Source organism: Lissotriton helveticus, chromosome 5_1, assembly GCF_964261635.1.
Source record: "Lissotriton helveticus chromosome 5_1, aLisHel1.1, whole genome shotgun sequence".
Classification (NCBI taxonomy): domain Eukaryota; kingdom Metazoa; phylum Chordata; class Amphibia; order Caudata; family Salamandridae; genus Lissotriton; species Lissotriton helveticus.
In genome coordinates, this window is record NC_136065.1 from 1,082,597,900 (window position 1) to 1,082,611,899 (window position 14,000).

Consider the following 14,000-nt stretch of genomic DNA (forward strand, 5'->3'; position numbering starts at 1 on the left):
TTTGGGACGTATAGCAGGTCCTTTTGCAGTGTGCCCCTTACCAAATTTAATTGTGTCACCTCTTGGCGTTATCCCAAAGAAAGCGCAAGGCGAGTTCCGCCTGATACATCATTTGTCCTGGCCGGAAGGAATGTCAGTGAATGACTTCATCTCCACCTCTGATTCAGCGGTGTCATATTCATCAGTAGATGACGCTTTGGAATTGGTGCGTAAGGCAGGGGTGGGAGCTGACCTTGCCAAATGTGATATTCAAGCTGCCTTCCGTCTTTTGCCGATTCACCCGGCGGACTTTGGGCTGCTGGGCATGTATTTTGAAGGAAATTATTATGTGGATCGGGTGCTCCCTATGGGCTGTGCCTCTTGCTCACTGTTCGAAACATTTAGTACATTTTTGGAGTGGTGTGTAGTCCAGCGATCAGAACACGTGGCGGTATGTCACTACTTGGATGATTTTTTGTTTGTGGGCAAAGCGGATACGGACCAGTGTGCCAAAGTTTTGACATGTTTTACAGAAGTGGCAAGGGAGTTTGGTGTGCCGTTGGCGGTCGACAAAACGGAAGGTCCAACGTCCATGTTGACCTTTTTGGGCATTGAGATAGATTCAAAAGAAATGGTGGCCCGTTTGCCTAGAGCGAAAGTGCAGGAAATCAGGCTTTTTCTTCAGGAAATGTTGGGAGCCAAAAAAGTGCAGTTGCGGCAAGTCCAGAGGCTTCTGGGATATTTGAACTTCGCATGTCGAGTTGTCAGGGCAGGCAGGACCTTTTGTAGGCGGTTGGGCTTTGCTATGGCTGGAGCGTGCTTGCCACATCATCACGTCCGTTTGACATCGAAAATTAAGGAGGATTTGAGCATATGGTTACGTTTTTTGGACGAGTTCAATGGTGTGTCCGTCAATTTTGTGGCAGAAGACACAGTCTGGCAAGTGCAGATATTCTCTGACGCGGCTGGGTCGTTGGGATTTGGCTTGTTTTGGGAAGGACGGTGGTGTGCGGAGCAGTGGCCGGCACAATGGTTGCAGCAGGGTCGCAGCATCGCCTTTTTGGAATTTTTTCCATTATTAGTGGCGCTGCAGGTTTGGGGTGAGGAATTCAGGGACCGCTGCGTTTTGTTTCATATTGATAACATGGCAGTGGTCTGTCTGGTTAATGGGCAGCGGGCAAAGGATGTCAAGGTGCTGCAATTGTTGCGGGCTTTCATGTTGCGTGTTCTGCAGCTGAATATTGTTTTTATAGCTCAACACATCCCTGGTGTCAACAATTCAATTGCCGACGCTTTGTCTCGTTGTCAGTGGCAGAGGTTTCGGGACTTGGCACCTGGAGCGGACCAATGCAGGACACCGATTCCACCGAACATGTGGGACCTGGGGAACTGAGAATGGCAGAATTTGTCGAGCAGTCGTTAGCAGGCTCCACGCGACGCAGTTATCAGCTGGCATGGTCTGGTTTTTTGGGATATGCGGCACAGCACGGATGGGATGGTACAGCGGTGTGCGATGAAAAATTTATGTGGGAATTTGTGTTGAGTTTGATAGACAAAGGTTTGTCGCCATCAACCATTTCAGGCAAGTTGGCGGGCATATCATTTTATAGCCAACTGGTTTTGGGGTGTGAGGTTCAAATGGGTTTCCGCTTACAAAAAATGTTGAAGGGTTTTGGGAGGTCATTTGGGCAGGAGAAAACGTTGAAAAATCCCATTACATTTGCATTGTTACAAAAATTGGTGGGCGCCCTGCCCGCGTGCTGTTATGATGAATGGGAATGGTTTCGATTCAAGTTATGTATGGTATGGTTGTTCTTTGGTGCATTTAGGATATCAGAATTACTGGGTTTGCGAAATCAGGAGGGGATCCAGACATCTGATATCAAAATTTTGGGTGTGGGAGTGTTGCAAATCACATTGAAACAGTCAAAGACAGACCAGAAAGGGAAAGGGATGTTGGTGCGATTAGGTAGGAGCGGGGTAGGGGGTTGCTGCCCGGTGGGGGAGTGGGAGGCATTTGTTGAGTCGGGGGTATTTCAAGAAGGTGGGATCTTTTGCCATAAGAACAAAACGCAACTGACCTGTTTTCAATTCTTAGCGGTTTTGAGGAAGGCATTGGTATTAGTGGGGGAATCTCCGCACAGTTTTGGGACGCATTCGTTCAGAATCGGTGCAGCTACCGAAGCAGCGAGGTTGGGTTGGGGGAAAGAGGAGTTGCAACGAATTGGTTGGTTAATGTTACTTTTTCCACCACAGGTCGAGTGGCGGATTTTCCTCGGAAAAAGAGGACATGGATTGTCGGCCATTCAATAGTAAAGTGGGCGGCGAACTTTACTGAACAGCAGCTGTGTGGGAGAGGTCTGGGATTGTATGGCAATGACCATGAGGTGATTTGGAAAGGTGTAGGGGGGATGAAATGGGGGGAGTTGTTCCGGGTTTTAAACAAAATGGCTGAGGCATGGGGCATTCCAGACTTGCTGATCCTGCATTTAGGCGAAAATGATCTCGTTGAATGGTCTGGACTAGCTTTAATCAAGCAAATGAAACTGGATTTGGCGGTGATTAAAGACAGATGGGAGGGGACCAGGGTAGTGTGGACGGAATTTTTGTTCAGGAGTCAGTGGAAAGGAGCCAGGGTTCATGCAGCTGTGGAAAGGGCCCGCAAGAAGGTTAATAAGGCTTTGAAAACGTACTGTGTGGCAATGGGCATCACGGTCATTGCACATGAGCATTTTAACAATGAAATGCTGCATTTGTTGAGGGAGGATGGGGTCCACCTCTCGCAGATGGGTCAGTCTTATTATCTAATGGAACTCAGAGACACCTTGGCCAATCTGTGGTGTGTTGATTTGTGGTGCTCCAAACCAAAAGGAAAATGAAGAGATGAACTATAAAAGCAGGGTTTTTCTTTAACGTGAATTGTATACTGACTTGAGCGGTCCATTTCTGACGTGAGAGGGAGGTTTTGGGGTGGGGCAGGAAAACTCAAGGGTTTTCCTGGGTGGCGTGTGTGAAGGGGATTGGATAATCTAGAGCGGATTCATCCTTTCTCTAAGGGGGAGGGCTCGGGAGGGTAGGTTGGGAAGAAAGGGAAAAAAGAAGGAAAACATATGGATGTTATGAAACAAGTTATGGTTATTGGTTAATAAAGCATTGGAAAAGGAAATGTTTTATATGAAAACGTTTGGAGAAAAATAAAAGCAAAAGCTTGGTTTGGAAAAATATGTTGCGGGTCTGTCTTTGGCTGTCCTGGTAATAAAGGTGACCTTTTATGCTATATTCAGAGTTGTGTGAGAGTCCTTATTTTGCGCGATGGGGCCCCAGGGGCACTTGGCAAAGCCAATGTCCCCCTGGGGTATTTCGCACGAGGGATGACCTCACGCAGCCTGATTGGGTGGTGGGAGGTGCTAGGTTCAAGCGAAGGGAGGGGAGGGAGGGTTTGACGTCACTCGGAGCGAGTGAGAGGAACGGTGGTGTCGATTTTGACCCACCCTGGTTGCAAAAATCAAGGGTAGGGTGTGTTTGTTGTCCACGGTTGCGTGTTCTTGTTGTTGCGTGTTTATAAAAAAAAAAAAAAAAAAAGAAATAAGGTTTGTCAGAAACAAATAATAAATGCAGAGATGAATAAATATTTCTGTTACATGACAAAATTGTCAGGATGTCACCTCAGGACGCCGCAGGCAGATTCTTTTGTTGTTTTGTCGGCGTGTGTGAAGGGGATTGGATAATCTAGAGCGGATTCATCCTTTCTCTAAGGGGGAGGGCTCGGGAGGGTAGGTTGGGAAGAAGGGGAAAAAAGAAGGAAAACATATGGATGTTATGAAACAAGTTATGGTTATTGGTTAATAAAGCATTGGAAAAGGAAATGTTTTATATGAAAACGTTTGGAGAAAAATAAAAGCAAAAGCTTGGTTTGGAAAAATATGTTGCGGGTCTGTCTTTGGCTGTCCTGGTAATAAAGGTGACCTTTTATGCTATATTCAGAGTTGTGTGAGAGTCCTTATTTTGCGCGAAGTGTCTTTAATACTGATGTCTGCAAATCTTCAACGGTTGAGCAGTTGGTTGTGTGAATCAGTTTTTAGGTTCGCTACATCTCAAACATTTAAGTGTTTGTGCCATTTTAACTTTGCAGTCTTTTGCCTACATTATAACATGTTAGCTTGGAATCTATGGGTTTTCTACAGGTTAGCTGGCATTAATATATTCAGAAACTATTTAAATACATACCACCAAATTTCCTTGTTGTATCCTATTTAAACGTCTTTGTTAGATCTTACAATTAGCATTTTACAATTTAACATCTTATAAAAACCAGTAATTAATTTCAAAGTTAGAAAATAGTTTGATATGGGCTATTGTAGTGTAATGATTATGATCCGAAGTTATCTCAAGCACTTTTTACACTAAATTCTGACTCTTAAGTGTTTCAAGAATTTAATCTTAATTGGTGCAATTTTAATTCCAAATGCTTCAATGCAGCAACTTGCGAATATAGCTGAAACTAGTTGTTTTAGTACATTTTTCTATTTCAAATTTTTAATTTCACTGTATCGATGATAACATCAAATTACTCGACATTGATGTATGAAATCCTTTTTCTGTAATAGAAATGAATTTTTAGATTTTAATACAATTTTTCCTATACAAATGCGGTATGTGCAGCATAATTTACAAAACTCTTAGACTGAAAAACTATACATAAATACATTGAGATTAAGCATTCTCTGTAAGAAAAGTCTCCTACAAAGTCATGAATTAATTCCCACCTCTGGCATGGGCCCAGCTAAAGAGACATTATTGCTTACAAATTTTGGCGCAGTCATGCTATTTCAAGATGGGAAGGGCTTTCCTCCTGGGTGAGTTTAAGATGGCATGACTTTCTTTAATTGATTGTAGGATGTTTTTGCTGCACAGGAATGCACTCATTAAGAACTGTGAGTTGGGATAAGGAGGCCCTTAATATCTGGATTGATAGTGCCCGAAAGAAAAACAATCATTGTTAAGACAATAGTTCCCACGATTTAATTCTAGTATCATGAATACAGATCATCTTAGCTTGAAAGATTATTTGCTGTTTGGCTATGTGTTCCATGTAGTTTGCTTTAGGATATTTTAATATTTATCACGATATGGGTATTCAAATGTCTTATTTGTTACGTCAGCTCTTCTTTTTTCCCTACAGTTACTGCCTAATAGAGGCCACTCCTTCCCCCATCCCCTGTATTTTGTTGTATTAAAAAGTCACAACCATGTAGCCTAAACTAATTTCCTGAAGTATTTCTAATTCCTGGCCCTGAGTCAGTGTTTGTCACTACCCTATTATGCTTGTTTCATGCAGAGTTTTCACTGAACATATCCTTTCTCTCCTCTCACTGCCTTTCACATTGTTGGCCATATAAAAGTGCATTCCATTTTTTTCTGCATTTTTTGGTGTCTATCTTTATTACAGCTAATGGAATCTCCTTGCAGAAGTCATATGAAGGTTTGTTACTACAGCCTGGACTTGCCCCAAAAATACCTTTGCAGGGAATAAATACTCCTTTCTTTGTGCTATGGCATTGAGCATAATTGCAAACACAACAGTGATGGACAGAATGTGGATCAATGTCACACATTCACCCCAGTCAAAAGATCTGGGCCAAAATCCATCGTTTTTCCACTCCACACCACCCTGGGTTAGACAATGGCGATATGCAAATCAGCGCTGACCCTGTGCCCCATGGGAACAGTCCAGTCGGAACTACAAAAGCCATGTCCTTCCCAGAACGGAAGCAAGCATCCGAGGACCGGCCCGGTTTCGAGGTAACACCTCTCATCAGCCCGGCTAGCTTGACTCCAGTGGTGTGGAGTGCCTGGGACTCACGTCTGAGCATCCCCAGTACACTTAGAGCGGTAATTGCAAACACAACAGTGATGGACAGAATGTGGATCAATGTCACACATTCACCCCAGTCAAAAGATCTGGGCCAAAATCCATCGTTTTTCCACTCCACACCACCCTGGGTTAGACAATGGCGATATGCAAATCAGCGCTGACCCTGTGCCCCATGGGAACAGTCCAGTCCGAACTACAAAAGCCATGTCCTTCCCAGAACGGAAGCAAGCATCCGAGGACCGGCCCGGTTTCGAGGTAACACCTCTCATCAGCCCGGCTAGCTTGACTCCAGTGGTGTGGAGTGCCTGGGACTCACGTCTGAGCATCCCCAGTACACTTAGAGCGGTAATTGCAAACACAACAGTGATGGACAGAATGTGGATCAATGTCACACATTCACCCCAGTCAAAAGATCTGGGCCAAAATCCATCGTTTTTCCACTCCACACCACCCTGGGTTAGACAATGGCGATATGCAAATCAGCGCTGACCCTGTGCCCCATGGGAACAGTCCAGTCCGAACTACAAAAGCCATGTCCTTCCCAGAACGGAAGCAAGCATCCGAGGACCGGCCCGGTTTCGAGGTAACACCTCTCATCAGCCCGGCTAGCTTGACTCCAGTGGTGTGGAGTGCCTGGGACTCACGTCTGAGCATCCCCAGTACACTTAGAGCGGTAATTGCAAACACAACAGTGATGGACAGAATGTGGATCAATGTCACACATTCACCCCAGTCAAAAGGTGTTACCTCGAAACCGGTCCGGTCCTCGGATGCTTGATTCCGGTCTGGGAAAGATATGGCTGTTGTAGTTCGGACTGGACTGTTCCCATGGGGCAACAGGGTCAGAGCTGATTTGCATAAAGCCATTATCTGACCCAGGGTGGTGTGGAGTGCAAAAAAACGATGGATTTGGGCCCAGATCTTTTGACTGGGGGAGTGTGTGACATTGATCCACATTCAGTCCATCACTTGTTGTTTTTTGCAATTGCCGCCCTAAGTGCGCTGGGGATGCCCAGACGTGGGTCCCAGGCACTCCACACCACTTGGAGTCAAGCTAGCCGGGCTGAAGAGAGGTGTTACCTCGAAACCGGTCCGGTCCTCGGATGCTTGATTCCGGTCTGGGAAAGATATGGCTGTTGTAGTTCGGACTGGACTGTTCCCATGGGGCAACAGGGTCAGAGCTGATTTGCATAAAGCCATTATCTGACCCAGGGTGGTGTGGAGTGCAAAAAAACGATGGATTTGGGCCCAGATCTTTTGACTGGGGGAGTGTGTGACATTGATCCACATTCAGTCCATCACTTGTTGTTTTTTGCAATTGCCGCCCTAAGTGCGCTGGGGATGCCCAGACGTGGGTCCCAGGCACTCCACACCACTTGGAGTCAAGCTAGCCGGGCTGAAGAGAGGTGTTACCTCGAAACCGGTCCGGTCCTCGGATGCTTGATTCCGGTCTGGGAAAGATATGGCTGTTGTAGTTCGGACTGGACTGTTCCCATGGGGCAACAGGGTCAGAGCTGATTTGCATAAAGCCATTATCTGACCCAGGGTGGTGTGGAGTGCAAAAAAACGATGGATTTGGGCCCAGATCTTTTGACTGGGGGAGTGTGTGACATTGATCCACATTCAGTCCATCACTTGTTGTTTTTTGCAATTGCCGCCCTAAGTGCGCTGGGGATGCCCAGACGTGGGTCCCAGGCACTCCACACCACTTGGAGTCAAGCTAGCCGGGCTGAAGAGAGGTGTTACCTCGAAACCGGTCCGGTCCTCGGATGCTTGATTCCGGTCTGGGAAAGATATGGCTGTTGTAGTTCGGACTGGACTGTTCCCATGGGGCAACAGGGTCAGAGCTGATTTGCATAAAGCCATTATCTGACCCAGGGTGGTGTGGAGTGCAAAAAAACGATGGATTTGGGCCCAGATCTTTTGACTGGGGGAGTGTGTGACATTGATCCACATTCAGTCCATCACTTGTTGTTTTTTGCAATTGCCGCCCTAAGTGCGCTGGGGATGCCCAGACGTGGGTCCCAGGCACTCCACACCACTTGGAGTCAAGCTAGCCGGGCTGAAGAGAGGTGTTACCTCGAAACCGGTCCGGTCCTCGGATGCTTGATTCCGGTCTGGGAAAGATATGGCTGTTGTAGTTCGGACTGGACTGTTCCCATGGGGCAACAGGGTCAGAGCTGATTTGCATAAAGCCATTATCTGACCCAGGGTGGTGTGGAGTGCAAAAAAACGATGGATTTGGGCCCAGATCTTTTGACTGGGGGAGTGTGTGACATTGATCCACATTCAGTCCATCACTTGTTGTTTTTTGCAATTGCCGCCCTAAGTGCGCTGGGGATGCCCAGACGTGGGTCCCAGGCACTCCACACCACTTGGAGTCAAGCTAGCCGGGCTGAAGAGAGGTGTTACCTCGAAACCGGTCCGGTCCTCGGATGCTTGATTCCGGTCTGGGAAAGATATGGCTGTTGTAGTTCGGACTGGACTGTTCCCATGGGGCAACAGGGTCAGAGCTGATTTGCATAAAGCCATTATCTGACCCAGGGTGGTGTGGAGTGCAAAAAAACGATGGATTTGGGCCCAGATCTTTTGACTGGGGGAGTGTGTGACATTGATCCACATTCAGTCCATCACTTGTTGTTTTTTGCAATTGCCGCCCTAAGTGCGCTGGGGATGCCCAGACGTGGGTCCCAGGCACTCCACACCACTTGGAGTCAAGCTAGCCGGGCTGAAGAGAGGTGTTACCTCGAAACCGGTCCGGTCCTCGGATGCTTGATTCCGGTCTGGGAAAGATATGGCTGTTGTAGTTCGGACTGGACTGTTCCCATGGGGCAACAGGGTCAGAGCTGATTTGCATAAAGCCATTATCTGACCCAGGGTGGTGTGGAGTGCAAAAAAACGATGGATTTGGGCCCAGATCTTTTGACTGGGGGAGTGTGTGACATTGATCCACATTCAGTCCATCACTTGTTGTTTTTTGCAATTGCCGCCCTAAGTGCGCTGGGGATGCCCAGACGTGGGTCCCAGGCACTCCACACCACTTGGAGTCAAGCTAGCCGGGCTGAAGAGAGGTGTTACCTCGAAACCGGTCCGGTCCTCGGATGCTTGATTCCGGTCTGGGAAAGATATGGCTGTTGTAGTTCGGACTGGACTGTTCCCATGGGGCAACAGGGTCAGAGCTGATTTGCATAAAGCCATTATCTGACCCAGGGTGGTGTGGAGTGCAAAAAAACGATGGATTTGGGCCCAGATCTTTTGACTGGGGGAGTGTGTGACATTGATCCACATTCAGTCCATCACTTGTTGTTTTTTGCAATTGCCGCCCTAAGTGCGCTGGGGATGCCCAGACGTGGGTCCCAGGCACTCCACACCACTTGGAGTCAAGCTAGCCGGGCTGAAGAGAGGTGTTACCTCGAAACCGGTCCGGTCCTCGGATGCTTGATTCCGGTCTGGGAAAGATATGGCTGTTGTAGTTCGGACTGGACTGTTCCCATGGGGCAACAGGGTCAGAGCTGATTTGCATAAAGCCATTATCTGACCCAGGGTGGTGTGGAGTGCAAAAAAACGATGGATTTGGGCCCAGATCTTTTGACTGGGGGAGTGTGTGACATTGATCCACATTCAGTCCATCACTTGTTGTTTTTTGCAATTGCCGCCCTAAGTGCGCTGGGGATGCCCAGACGTGGGTCCCAGGCACTCCACACCACTTGGAGTCAAGCTAGCCGGGCTGAAGAGAGGTGTTACCTCGAAACCGGTCCGGTCCTCGGATGCTTGATTCCGGTCTGGGAAAGATATGGCTGTTGTAGTTCGGACTGGACTGTTCCCATGGGGCAACAGGGTCAGAGCTGATTTGCATAAAGCCATTATCTGACCCAGGGTGGTGTGGAGTGCAAAAAAACGATGGATTTGGGCCCAGATCTTTTGACTGGGGGAGTGTGTGACATTGATCCACATTCAGTCCATCACTTGTTGTTTTTTGCAATTGCCGCCCTAAGTGCGCTGGGGATGCCCAGACGTGGGTCCCAGGCACTCCACACCACTTGGAGTCAAGCTAGCCGGGCTGAAGAGAGGTGTTACCTCGAAACCGGTCCGGTCCTCGGATGCTTGATTCCGGTCTGGGAAAGATATGGCTGTTGTAGTTCGGACTGGACTGTTCCCATGGGGCAACAGGGTCAGAGCTGATTTGCATAAAGCCATTATCTGACCCAGGGTGGTGTGGAGTGCAAAAAAACGATGGATTTGGGCCCAGATCTTTTGACTGGGGGAGTGTGTGACATTGATCCACATTCAGTCCATCACTTGTTGTTTTTTGCAATTGCCGCCCTAAGTGCGCTGGGGATGCCCAGACGTGGGTCCCAGGCACTCCACACCACTTGGAGTCAAGCTAGCCGGGCTGAAGAGAGGTGTTACCTCGAAACCGGTCCGGTCCTCGGATGCTTGATTCCGGTCTGGGAAAGATATGGCTGTTGTAGTTCGGACTGGACTGTTCCCATGGGGCAACAGGGTCAGAGCTGATTTGCATAAAGCCATTATCTGACCCAGGGTGGTGTGGAGTGCAAAAAAACGATGGATTTGGGCCCAGATCTTTTGACTGGGGGAGTGTGTGACATTGATCCACATTCAGTCCATCACTTGTTGTTTTTTGCAATGGCATTGAGCATAACCTTTACTCACTCTGCTAACCAAGCATATTTAGAACATTTCCCAAAGGGAATCCAGCAAAGATAACAGCAAGCAAGAGAAACACTAGAAATAGTTATTATTGTCAACTTCCAACACTGTAGAGTTGCTCCCATAGACCCCAGGTTCTTGAAACAATGGTGTTATCAGGGATAGAGCCCCCTCGAAAATGTTTTGAAACATTCATTGGGAATCACATTTGGACCTACCTCTGTAGTTAATTTTAAAGATGGTATAACCTCTTGATGGTTCCGATATATTTGCATGTTCTTCTCTCTTCCAGTTCTAGAGAGATCTACACTATTCAAATACTTCTCAATTTCTTCTGTCATTTTTTTAACAACTTTAATGGACAAAAGTATGGAGTGAAAGGCTATGAAAGAACATTCAGTTGGCCAGGACTAATTAATGTAAGGGGGACCTCTATAACATGCACTGTTCCTATCGAGTTTATATTGAGGCCTTTATTTGGTGAACCCACTCCCGGAACACTATGAGCATCATCATGGAACCAGATTAGGACAGTTGGGGATACCTAGACACTGTCTCAAATCACAGGTCCTAGTACAGATCTGCTTCGACTGCAAGATCACAGACAACTACATGCCTTCGATATGAATCAAGCAAGCACACCACTGTCACAAGAAAGCCATACAATGAGCTTTGTGCTCAAGAGAAATCTGGCAACATATAGCAGGTTGATAACAAACCAAAATATCGAATTCAAAATATAGAATTACCAAAATATCGAATGGACAAAATATAGTGGTGAAAAATATCGAATTGAAGGTAAGTAATTTAATATCGAATAGTAATTTTTACCCCTACTCTATCCAACGCTTTCCCTACTGTTGCACTCTCTGGAGTGGGAATAGTAATTTTTACCCCTACGCTATCCAACGCTTTCCCTACTGTTGCACTCTCTGGAGTGTGAATAGTAATTTTTACCCCTACGCTATCCAACGCTTTCCCTATTGTTGCACTCACTGGAGTGGTAATAGTAAATGTTATTTTTATTATTTCATTAATTTTAAATTACTTTTAAGGCATTTAAAAAAAATCGATATTTTGACTAACTATATTTTTTAAAACTATATTTTTGATTCGATATTTTTGTACTTACCTGTTTGTTATTATTATTTGTAGATAGGAATTCGATATTTTTGCATTCTATATTTTTTCTTCGATATTTTAGTAATTCTATATTTGTGAATTCGATATTATGTCAGTGATCCCAGCAGGTTGGCTTCTGTGGATGATGTGATGTTAGCTACAAGTTGGGCAAGGATCCAACCATAATCACCTCCTTTAGTTGTGCCACGTGACTACCTTCTCTCCAGAACACCACCAGGAGGGATGCCAGCCACCATACTTCTTCATAGGCAGAGGGAGGAGATGGGGGTTGATTTTTAAAGATGGTGCAGCCCTACAAACTAACCTTAAATATCATACCAACCCAATCAGGACCAAGGATAAGGGAGGAAGTGGACATCATGCCTTAGGGAGGGTGTTGAAGCCCAGCCAATGCAGGGAATCTAAGCGGATGACAGAGGACACTGGTAGTTTACTGACAGCTGTATCTTTTTTTCCTTTTCAGATAAGTGGGGTTGTTGAGTGGAAGGAGGCACTATAAATCACATGGCCCTAAACTAGGAAGATAATGAAAGATGACTGAGGGCCCCCAGCACGTCTGTAACAACAGCATCTTTTTTGGTCCTTTTCAAGAGTCTGAGGACAACCAGGACTATGAATAACCAGTTCCTCTGGGCCAGAGACGGACACACCAATGTCCCTTGACCATTGACAGGGTCGGACTCAGACAGACAACAGGCACCAAAATGGGTGCTGAACGTTCGACGCAGCTATGAGGTTAAGGGGCTTCAAGTACAAGTCATCAGTGGACAAAAAGACAGCACTGTAAGTCAGAGAATACACTAGAACCTATGAACCAACAGCCTTTTTTAAACACACGTAAAAAAAAATGTTGAATGCCATACAATAGCTTAGAAATCATGGACTCTCCAAGTTATGTTTGGGAATCCCTCAGCTTGCACCACTCAGTCAGACACTACCATCCTGCACCTTCATCTACTAACCTGGTTTTGTTATCTTCTAATAACTTTTCAGTAATCCGTGTTTATTGTTTTCTATAAATCCCCATTCTATAATCAAATTAATATTGCATTGAAACCATGAAATTTGCATTTCATCATGATCGCATGTTTGTTTGAACAGTCCTTTAATACTCTCTCTAGTCCCTCAGTGTATTTTAAGCTATCCCGCCCCTTCTTCAAGGTACACTTATTGCTAACTTCACCTGAAAACTAAACGAAAAACATTTTCTGATCATCTCAACAAACATATCACACCTGTATAATAAATAAATCATAATCACTTTTCCGTCCATGGAATCTGTAGTCGCATAAGTAATTCATAATGATTAATATCAGTCACTTCTGTGCACATTAATTCTGCCACTCGTGATTTGAGGGTAAGATAAACAAGAGCATGCCTTTGTCACAAGTTCTCCAGACTACTTGCACGAAATCCTTATAATAAGTGAATTTAACAAAGAACCTTTGGGACTGTCCCTGCTGAGTACTCAATGTCCTAATCTCATGAACTGCAGTAAATACTCACTATTACTAACATGAACATAAACACTCTGGGGCCGATTTGGATGTTGGGCGGAATTGCTTGGATCACGGCTGTAAACTGGCTGTAATACATGCTCCCATAGGGAAATGGGAGGAGTTGTTCATCCCTGGAGTGATCAACAGGGGGCATCATAGGTGCTCCCTCGGCCCCCAATCGGAGGCCGCACACAAGGTGACCCTGCTGGGGGCCCCCAAATACTCTTTCATATCGGACAGGCCGGGATTACGAGCCGGCTCCTTGAGCCCATCAGAAGCCAGCCGGAATGACTGGGCATTTTCAATTCCGATCAGCTGCATCATTATCAGCTGGTCAGTATTGAAACAGACGATGGCTGTCGGAAAGCCTCCGACCACCATCGTAATAGGCCCCTTAATAGAAATCTCAACTGGTGGTGAAATAACTGATGCTGTGCACAGACCCTAATTAAATGGACAGTACTGAACACTCATAGTCCTCAACGTGACCATAAACGCACGTGTTGGACTTGTCTAATCAAGAAGTTTGTTAAAAAAAACTACTATGGGGATGGAATATCATTGTGCACGGATTCCCCATATCCATGACTCTGAGCTATCACTGATACGTGTGTGTGTGTATGCGTGTGTGTGTGAGTGTGTCTGTGTGTGTTAGTGTTATGTACTAGGAAGTCAATGTATGCCACCCAAGAATCTTAGCAAAAACTAGAAAGCGCAAAAATAACCAGCATTCCTCTGCACATAGTTGAGCCCGGAACTCAAGGACATGGCCAAGGGAAATTTCGAGAAAACAATAAACATGGATTACTGAAACATTATTACTAGACTACACA